The 9,953-nt window shown below is 42.0% G+C and overlaps 1 long non-coding RNA gene across 1 annotated transcript in view; it reads left to right on the top strand.

Moving 5' to 3' along the window:
* Positions 1-561: 561 nt before the first annotated feature.
* LOC143805496 (uncharacterized) overlaps positions 562-9,953 on the top strand; it is a 77,385-nt gene continuing 67,993 nt past the window's right edge. The window contains exons 1-2 of the long non-coding RNA XR_013221260.1: positions 562-594; positions 1,446-1,491. This is a non-coding gene — a long non-coding RNA (uncharacterized LOC143805496). The remainder of the gene's footprint in view (positions 595-1,445; positions 1,492-9,953) is intronic.

The following is a 9,953-nucleotide window of genomic DNA, read 5'->3' as shown; positions in this document are numbered from 1 at the left end:
CAGCTCTGATATATTTTTTGCAGGTTTCTATCACTATGCGGCGCAGGAGCATGCGCTGTGCGATCGTTACGCAGTTTCTGAACATATGGGTTAGTAGTGGTTAACTGGTTGGATTTATGTAGCGTAATTTGCGCTCATTCATCCTACTGGTATCCTATGGTCCTTTGCATAGCCAATATGGTGGATACATTATGTTTTATACTGTGTGGGCACCTCTATTTTCAAACGATTTTGTGTGCTTTGATTGCCTGGATTACTCGGTTTGGGCATTCATTAATATGCGACAGGAGCCTGTGTAGAGCGATCCCAGCATTGCTCCAGGCTGCACATGTGTGACACTGACATCTGATCGGTATGTGCCAGCCGGCACTTGCATTTGCTGCAGTTATGGATTACATTGCAGCGTGGTGCATGTAGTGGCTCCCTCATACCGAAGGGTTAAACTCTGGAAGCTTTTCTTGTCTCCCCGGCAACTGTATTTTCACACCAATCAGCGTTCGATGCCGGAGCATGCTCAGATGGGGGAGATTCTCCATGTTGGTGTGATTCATACTACTCCATGCGGCCGATCTAGCAGCAGCACAGCTGATTATGGTAATGCTATTCATTTATTTGTTATATAAGGGGCAAGTACTTGGTCTTTAGATTACCCCTGACGAAGCTGCCCGGTGTGGTGGCGATACGCGTTGGGTCTCCTTGTAGCCCACATTAGGACTCTTTTTCCAGGCGCTATAGGCTTGGGCATTATGTGCCCTGGGTAATATGCTATCTCTACAGCTCACACTATCTTGGTGCTATTTTTCTGTATAGTGGCATGTTAGATAGTTAGTCACATGCTATTGAGGCATTATGCTGATATATTTTTTGCTGCTTGACATTTATGTACCGTTATGTACACACCTGTCGTCTCTACTTGCTAGGCAGGTTTGTGCATGTGTGTCCCTTATCTAGCACTTGCAGTGCAGGGATTTGTATGTCTATGTGGGCTTTATACTCTTGCTATTTTGCATTCACACTATTAGTGGTCTGTTCCCATTTGCAGTACCCAGGGGAGTGCCCAGGTAGCTTGGCCTATTTCTTTCATTCTATGAGCAATTTGGTTCTAGGTAATTACATCATATGTACATGACTCGAGTCCTATGTGGGGTACGGCCGTATTAGGGGCTGTTGTGTATAGCATTTGTATGCTTTTTAAGTGTTTTTATATGTCCATGTGTTTGTTACCCTTGTTTGTATATATATTTCAATAAAGCTGTGTATATATAATTTTTCGCCATTTCCTTGTTGTGGTGATCCCCTTTCTTAGGACCTTGTCTGTTTCACCTTTTGTGTATGCTCATATGTCTCAGGTCCTGGTGGTATCCCATGATCCGTGGTGCCCCCTTTCCATTATATGTATACTATATTATGTATTTATTCTGGCTTTCTTTCTATTTTTTCCACAGACCTAGAATGAGGGGCCCCCTCCCCTTTTGTTCTTCTCTGGTGCAGGTTTGTTTTCTATGTATGTGTCTGGTGGCCTCTAGTTTTTTCATACATCACTACATTGCTATTGTCCACCTCTCCTTTAGATGTGACATTCTCATATATTATAGCGATACTTAGACACCGTTACTTTATTAACACATCTGCGGGTGTTTCCTTCTTTTATTCCTAGCATGTCATCACATTCATCTATACGGTTCCCCACTTCCGGTTGTTTGTATGTAGTTTGCAACACTTCCGTCCACCCGGACAATGCGCGCACGCTCCTCTTTCAGCCCGCACGCATGCATAATCCTATTTGCTGTGCTCTGATGCACGGCTCTATTTCCGGTCCACCGGTATATAATGGCGTTTCCATTATCCCCGTCACACTTTACTCCTCCAGCGGTATTATCCCTGCCTCATGTCATCACTCTACCAGGTATGATTTGTAGGTTTTACACCCCCCTTTTTTGTTGAATGTCTCTCCCCTGTCTTGACGGCTATGCTATTTCTTATTTACAGTCTATGATTACTGACCATCATACAGGTATCAGTTGTGGTCTTTCACACTTTGAGTATCCATGTCACTCCCTAGGTTTCTTGGTGTAGGTTCTTTGGTGTTGGTTCTTTTTCTCATCCGTCCTATTTTTACTTCTAGGGTATCCCCCCAGCCTAGGTCTAATATATCATTGTGTATATTTTAATGATTTGTATGCAGTCTATCTATTCATGTTACATAAATTATCAGTACTATGATGACTTTTACTATTGTTTCCCCTTAGTTCACAGATTTACCTTTGTTCCTTTCATGGTTCACCTATGACTTCACTTATGACGTATAGAGAAGACTCTGTTTTGATTAAGTTACTTTATCACTATATGGATTTTTTTGGTATATATTTTGTCAGTTACCATTGTTATCTTCCTATTTTGGAACAATTATATGTGAATTCTGCTGGAATTGGAATGTTATTGATTTGTTCATGTTACTTTTTGTTCATAGATAAATTCCTTGACAAAGGCCATACGACCGAAACGTCGGGTGCTGTATGATTGGTCTAAATAAAATTGAATCTTTGTCACTATCTCCTACATTTGCCTCAGGTTTATCTACTTAATATGCTTGGAATATGTCATCAATATCAGATGGGGATCAGGTGTTTTCAGCTCAAGAGATGGCCGTATATAGAAAGCGGTGAGCTTGTTCACTCTACTGTTACCATTGCTGGAGCCCCACTAATTCGAAATTGATGACCTATGCTGAGGATCTGACATGACATGATGGGTTGGTTGACTCATTAAACAAGTTTACGCAGGGTCTGGATACCTTATAGCATAAGTTATGGGTGCTTGATTTCTCGACATGGAAATTTAATTGAGAGATTTATTCTGATTTTCATATTAAGAGTCAGATGGGAGCCTTCCCTCTCTTGTGCAGCAGTTGACATCTGTTTTGTAGGAGTTTTTACTTTCTTATGGATACACACAAATGGAATAAGTTGAACTTAATGATTCTGTGCTTTTTTGCCCAACTTTATCATCTGCGTAAATATGTAAAAAAAAAATAGACCAATAATTGACCGATGCAATTTTTTTAACTTGACTCTTAATAAATGAAAAATTGAATTACAGAGAAAATGATGAAAATGACCATCTCTATTCTCCAGCACAGAAAAGGGATTGTCCTGGAATAACATACTGATGATCTATTAGTAGGGTAGGTCATCAATATAAGATCTATGGGGGTCTGATGTTCAGCATCCGCATTAATCTACTGGTATATGCTCTGGCGATGGAGAACATAAATAATGGTATGAGCGTTCTAAGTAATAGCGTCTCCTGATGAAGTCCCAGTGACTTCGAAACGCGTTGAGAATAAACCATTATCCTTAAATTCCCAACACGCCTGGACATTTGTTTTTACAGCAGTGTGGGTGATTTCCACAAAATCCCTAAATTGAATATTCTGAATCGGTTACGAGTTTGACCAGTGGATCTGCGGCAGCTGTAACTCTGATGAGTATTTTATGCTATATTTTCGGAAACATCAGGTGAGTGCCATCTCATTGTATATATTGAAATCTCCATCGGATAAGACCCTATTGCGCTTTTCCCTCCTGCAGTATTTTTGGTCGTTCTAAGTAATATTCATTTCCAATTATTTCCCTGTGTGAATATGCCATTTATAAGCCCACAAATGACTAAACTCTCATACATCAGCTGATCACATCTTTTTATGTTTGCCTGAAAATCACTGTCATCGGCAGCAAATCCCCACCTGTAAACAGAGAATGTGCTGCTGAAAATATTCCAACTGTATGAGAAAGAACCTTGGTAAAAGACTGAGAAAACTACTGAGATATCAATGCCCAGGGGAAAAGAAGAAGTATATTTGCTGTATGTTTATTTTTTAAGACATTTCCAAATATTTGTTTTTAAAAATATGAAAGTTGGATAACCCCTTTAAGCCGAGCTCATACTGATTACTTATGCATATTTGAATGCATTTTTTTTCATGGCAAAATGTTTATGTTTTCAATGCTACTTTTCCATTTTTATTTTTGAAAACAAAAAAAATACTGGAATAACAAGTGAACTAGGCCTTACGGAGAAGTTTATTTGATTAGATTTAGAAATATTCCTTTATCGATGCATTTAGATGTAAAGCATATGGTCGCATCACGAGCCCATAAACGTCTATGGGTTGCTGCAGTAAAGTCGGTTGCACTCATCCCTTCCATGTTTATGACGTCTTAAAGATTAAATTGTAAAAGGAAAAAAGTGTGTCTCTGATGGGAATATAATCCTAGTTCTGGGTTTCCTATAGTTGAATGCTGATCTCTGCATTTGTTCAGTGGTCCTTGTGGTGTTTATCATATGTAATTCTGTACATTTGTTTGCTTCACCACAAGGATAATTTCCACCTTGTCAACACCAAGATTATACTTCACCATCTCAAGTTTAATTATGAACTGTCCCTTATTTTCAAGTATCTGTTTGGCTGCTCAGAACCTCCTGTGGAAATGATTTATGTACATTTGCAAAACAGATTAATTTTTGAGGTGAAATGAAACTGTGAAAAACCTCCTATATATTTTCCAAGATTTACAAAAGGCCACCTATTAACTTCCTTTACTGCAAATGTCTACATCTGGATAAAATAATAATAATAATGTATGTGCTAAAATGTTTAGTGAAAAAACATTGTATGTCCGATTACTAGAAAATCACAGAACAAACAATTCGATCACACCCGATCTAGTATTGTGTTTTACAAAATGTATTATAATAGGGCATTTAAAACAACAAAAATAGAATTAAAAGTGGGTATTCATAAAAAGGATACTCAGCCTCTGGGTTCACTGTGATAAGGGCAGCTTAATAGTAACTTGCAAAGTTATATAACTGGAATTGAATTATCATCGGATTTTACAAAATTCCGTATTCTTCTGAATACAGATTATTTGCATTTCACTCCCCCAGCTACACCCATTATTTTGCTAAATCATAGAGAGCCAGGCACGTAGTTAAAAAAAAAAATTAATACTCACCGCTCAGTGGACAACCTGCATTGTAACTTTGTTATAATGTTTGTTGCTGTTACGACAGCACCCCTGCATGAGTCCCCTTCCTCCTACTCGGCAGGGACATTGTTGTGATCATTTACCCTCCTGTGCTGCCCTGGTCCCCGCAGCGCCTTCTTCCTCTGAGGACCTGCGCATGGCATGAAGGTCTCCAGAGCGTGTGCTTAGGGCGCGTGTACTACCTGCTTCTTTTTAAACGGGCAGCGCGCTCACACTTCTGAAAATGTCTCCAGCCATTGGCTGGGAGACATCAGGTATTTAAAGTACCCTCCCCTATAGGAGGATACCTTTAGTCCTTTAGTGTTTTACATGTTTGCCTAAGTTGTAAGATCTCTGTACTTGTGCTCCCTTATACTAATCCTGTCCACCCTGTCTGTGCCTAATCCTACCTGTCCTTCTGATCCTTATCCTGTCCAAACCTGTTCCTGATTCAGTCCTGCCCATACCAAGACCTGATCCTGACTCGCCTAGCCCGTACCTGTTACAGCCTCTCTCCTTCGTCCAGTCTGAACCAACTCCTGTGATCCTGTGTTGTGAATTCCGTTCTCGGGCTCCCTCCTGTGGTCATGAGTGGTAGTGTGTGAGTTTGTTCTTGGGCTCCCTCTGGTGGCCTTTAGCGATATGGCTGGGCTCAGCTGCTTCATTTCCTTCTATGCTGGGCCTATTTAACTCACCTGGACCTTCATTTGTTGCCTGCTGTCGGTGTATTCAGTCCTGATTCTCAGCTCTCCTGAATATTCCTTGTGACCAGTCTCCTGCTGGAGAAGCTAAGTTTGCTTGTTCATTTTGCTCATTATTTCCTTGAAAACGTTTCTCAGTATATGATGAGTTCAGTCCAGCTTGCTTTTATGTGATTTTTTGTTTGCTGGTTAGTTCTGGGGTGCAGAGTGCGCCCCTCACATCGTAAGTCGGTGTGGGGGTTCTTGTATTCTCTGCGTGGTTTATTTTTGATAGTTTTTGTACTGACCGCACAGATTCCTATCTATTTTCTGTCTATCTAGTGTTAGCGGGCCTCATTTGCTAAACCTGTTTCATTTCTACGTTTGTATTTTCCCCTTAACTCACCGTTATTATTTGTGGGGGGCTGTCTATAATTTTGGGGTTATTTCTCTGAGGCAAGTGAGGTCTTTGCTTTCTCTCTAGGGGCAGTCAGTTTCTCAGGCTGTGAAGAGGCGTCTAGGTTTTTAGGTAACGCTCCACGGCTGCCTTTAGTGTGTTGGATAGGATCAGGATTGCGGTCAGTATAGCTTCCACATCCCCAGAACTTGTCCTAACATTCTGGTTATATGTATCAGGTCAGTTTTGAGATCCTACCACCGAATCATAACAGTACAGCAGGCCACAAAGTGTTAATGCAGCAGAAGAGGGAGAAGAGAAATCCTGAAGTCATTTTTTTTTTCTTCTCTGCACTGTGTTTAGCCTCTCTCCTCCCCTTAATCTCTGGGTGGTTCTGAACTCAGCTGCAGATATGGACATTCAGAGTCTGTCTTCGGCCGGGGACACACTCAACGTATAAAAAAACGGTCCGTTTTTCACGGCCGAGAATCGCACAAATGTTTCAAAAACAGTGATCCGTGTGCAGTGTGAGGATGCGATTTCCTCGCATCAAATGATCCGTGTGACATCCGTGTGACATCCGTATGGCATCCGTATGCCGAGATTTTCTCGCAAGCTTGCAAAACCGACATCTAATGGATTTATGTGCTCAAATGGCAAATGTTCGGGAAAACATATATACAGTATATATATATATATATATATATATATATATATATGTCATTGAGACACATATATATATATTCTGTATTTAGATTTCATTCAGCGCGATATCTGTGAAAAGCCGGTAATTCAATTGCCGGCTTCTCATTTCTCCTGCACAAACCCGACAGGATATGAGACATGGTTTACATACAGTAAACCATCTCATATCCCCTTTTTTTTTGCATATTCCACACTACTAATGTTAGTAGTGTGTATGTGCAAAATTTCAGCGCTGTAGCTGCTAAAATAAAGGGTTAAATGGCGGAAAAAATTGGCGTGGGCTTCCGCGCAATTTTCTCCGCCAGAGTGGTAAAGCCAGTGACTGAGGGCAGATATTAATAGCCAGGAGAGGGTCCATGGTTATTGGCCCCCCCGTGGCTAAAAACATCTGCCCCCAGCCACCCCAGAAAAGGCACATCTGTAAGATGCGCCTATTCTGGCACTTGGCCACTCTCTTCCCACTCCCTGTAGCGGTGGGATATGGGGTAATGAAGGGTTAATGCCACCTTGCTATTGTAAGGTGACATTAAGCCAGATTAATAATGGAGAGGCGTCAATTATGACACCTATCCATTATTAATCCAATTGTCTGAAAGGGTTAAAAAACACACACACACATTATTAAAAATTATTTTAATGAAATAAACACAGCGGTTGTTTCAGTATTTTATTGCTCTCTCAATCCATCAGCAACACCCTCGCTTGGAAAAATAATAAACGCACAAGATACATACCCTCAGCTGAACCGTCACGTCCCCCTGTATGTAAACCATGTCTCATATCCTATCGGGTTTGTGAAGGAGAAATGCAAAGCCGGCAATTGAATTACCGGCTTTTCTATAGAACACCGCTGCGTATTTCTCGCAATGCACACGCATGGTCCGTGTGTAATCCGATTTTTTCTTGCTTTGGCGAGTCTCGGCCGAGATACGCTGACAATCGCAGCCTGCTGCGAGTTCGCTCGGATCCGAAATACGGTGGAGAAAATATCGGATGATGGGAGCTGGACCATAGATTAACATTGGGCCGAGTGCTATGCGATTTTTTATCGCATAGCACTCATCCGTATTACGGTCTAGTGTGACCCCGGCCTTCTAGTGTGGATCATCTCACTGCAAGGGTACAGGGCATTCAGGATTATGTAGTCCGCAGTCCTATGTCAGAGCCTAAAATACCAATTCCTGAGCTGTTCTCCGGAGATAGATCTAGGTTTTTGAACTTTAAGAATAATTGTAAGTTATTCCTTTCTTTGAGACCTCGCTCCTCTGGTGATTCTGTTCAGCAAGTTAAAATTGTTATTTCTTTGTTACGTGGTGACCCTCAAGATTGGGCATTCTCTCTGGCGCCAGGAGATCCTGCATTGCTAAATGTGGATGCGTTTTTTCTGGCGCTTGGAGTGCTTTATGAGGAACCTAATCTGGTAGACCAAGCAGAGAAGGTTTTGCTGGCTCTCTCTCAGGGTCAAGATGAAGCAGAGGTTTAGTGTCAGAAGTTTAGGAAGTGGTCTGTGCTCACTCAATGGAATGAGTGCGCCCTGGCGGCGATTTTCAGAAAGGGTCTTTCTGAAGCCCTTAAAGATGTTATGGTGGGGTTCCCCACGCCTGCGGGTCTGAATGAGTCAATGTCTTTGGCCATTCAGATTGATCGGCGTTTGCGGGAGCGCAAACCTGTGCACCATCTGGCGGTATTTTCTGAGCAGAAACCTGAGCCTATGCAATGCGACAGGATTCTGACCAGAGTTGAACGGCAAAACCTCAGACGTCAGAATGGGTTGTGCTTTTACTGTGGTGATTATACTCAGAGTGTTCTAGGCGCACAAAAAGGTTCGCCAAGTCTGTCACCATTGGTACAGTACAACCTAAATTCATTTTGTCTGTTACTTTGATTTGCTCTCTGTCATCCTACTCAGTTATGGCCTTTGTGGATTCAGGTGCCGCCCTGAATTTGATGGATTTGTCATTTGCCAGGCGCTGTGGTTTTATCTTGGAGCCTTTACAATTCCCTATCCCACTAAAGGGAATTGATGCTACGCCATTGGCCAAGAATAAACCTCAGTACTGGACCCAAGTGACCATGTGCATGGCTCCTGCACATCAGGAGGTGATTCGCTTTCTTGTGCTACATAATTTGCATGATGTTGTAGTGTTGGGTCTGCCATGGCTGCAGGCTCATAATCCAGTCCTGGATTGGAAAGCAATGTCTGTGTCAAGTTGGGGTTGCCAGGGAATTCATGGCGATGCTCCTTTGGTGTCAATTGCTTCTTCTACTCCTTCTGAAGTCCCTGAATTTTTGTCGGACTACCAGGATGTATTTGATGAGCCCAAATCCAGTGCCCTACCTCATAGGGATTGTGATTGTGCTATAAATCTGATTCCTGGTAGTAAGTTCCCTAAGGGACGACTTTTTAATTTATCTGTACCAGAACATGCCGCTATGCGGAGTTATATAAAGGAGTCCTTGGAGAAGGGGCATATTCGCCCGTCCTCGTCCCCTTTGGGTGCGGGGTTCTTTTTTGTGGCCAAGAAGGATGGTTCTCTGAGACCCTGTATTGATTATCGCCTTCTAAATAACATCACGGTCAAATTTCAGTACCCCTTGCCACTGTTGTCTGATCTGTTTGCCCGGATTAGGGGGGCCAGTTGGTTCACCAAGATAGATCTTCGAGGAGCGTATAATCTTGTGCGCATAAAGCAGGGCGATGAATGGAAAACAGCATTTAATACGCCCGAAGGCCATTTTGAGTACTTGGTGATGCCTTTTGGGCTTTCTAATGCCCCCTCTGTGTTTCAGTCCTTCATGCATGACATTTTCCGAGAGTATCTAAATAGATTTATGATTGTGTACCTGGATGATATTTTGGTCTTTTCTGATGATTGGGAGTCTCATGTGAAGCAGGTCAGGATGGTATTTCAGGTCCTGCGTGCCAATGCCTTGTTTGTGAAGGGCTCTAAATGTCTCTTCGGAGTCCAGAAGGTTTCCTTTTTGGGCTTTATTTTTTCTCCTTCTACTATTGAGATGGATCCAGTCAAGGTCCAGGCTATTTATGACTGGACTCAACCTACATCTGTGAAGAGTCTTCAGAAGTTCTTGGGTTTTGCTAATTTTTACCGTCGCTTCATCACTAATTTTTCCAGTGTGGTT

The sequence above is a fragment of the Ranitomeya variabilis genome, chromosome 2 (genome assembly GCF_051348905.1).
Source record: "Ranitomeya variabilis isolate aRanVar5 chromosome 2, aRanVar5.hap1, whole genome shotgun sequence".
NCBI lineage: Eukaryota > Metazoa > Chordata > Amphibia > Anura > Dendrobatidae > Ranitomeya > Ranitomeya variabilis.
The sequence above is the reverse complement of the archived record's forward strand: the minus strand, read 5'-3'. Positions and strand labels throughout refer to the sequence as shown.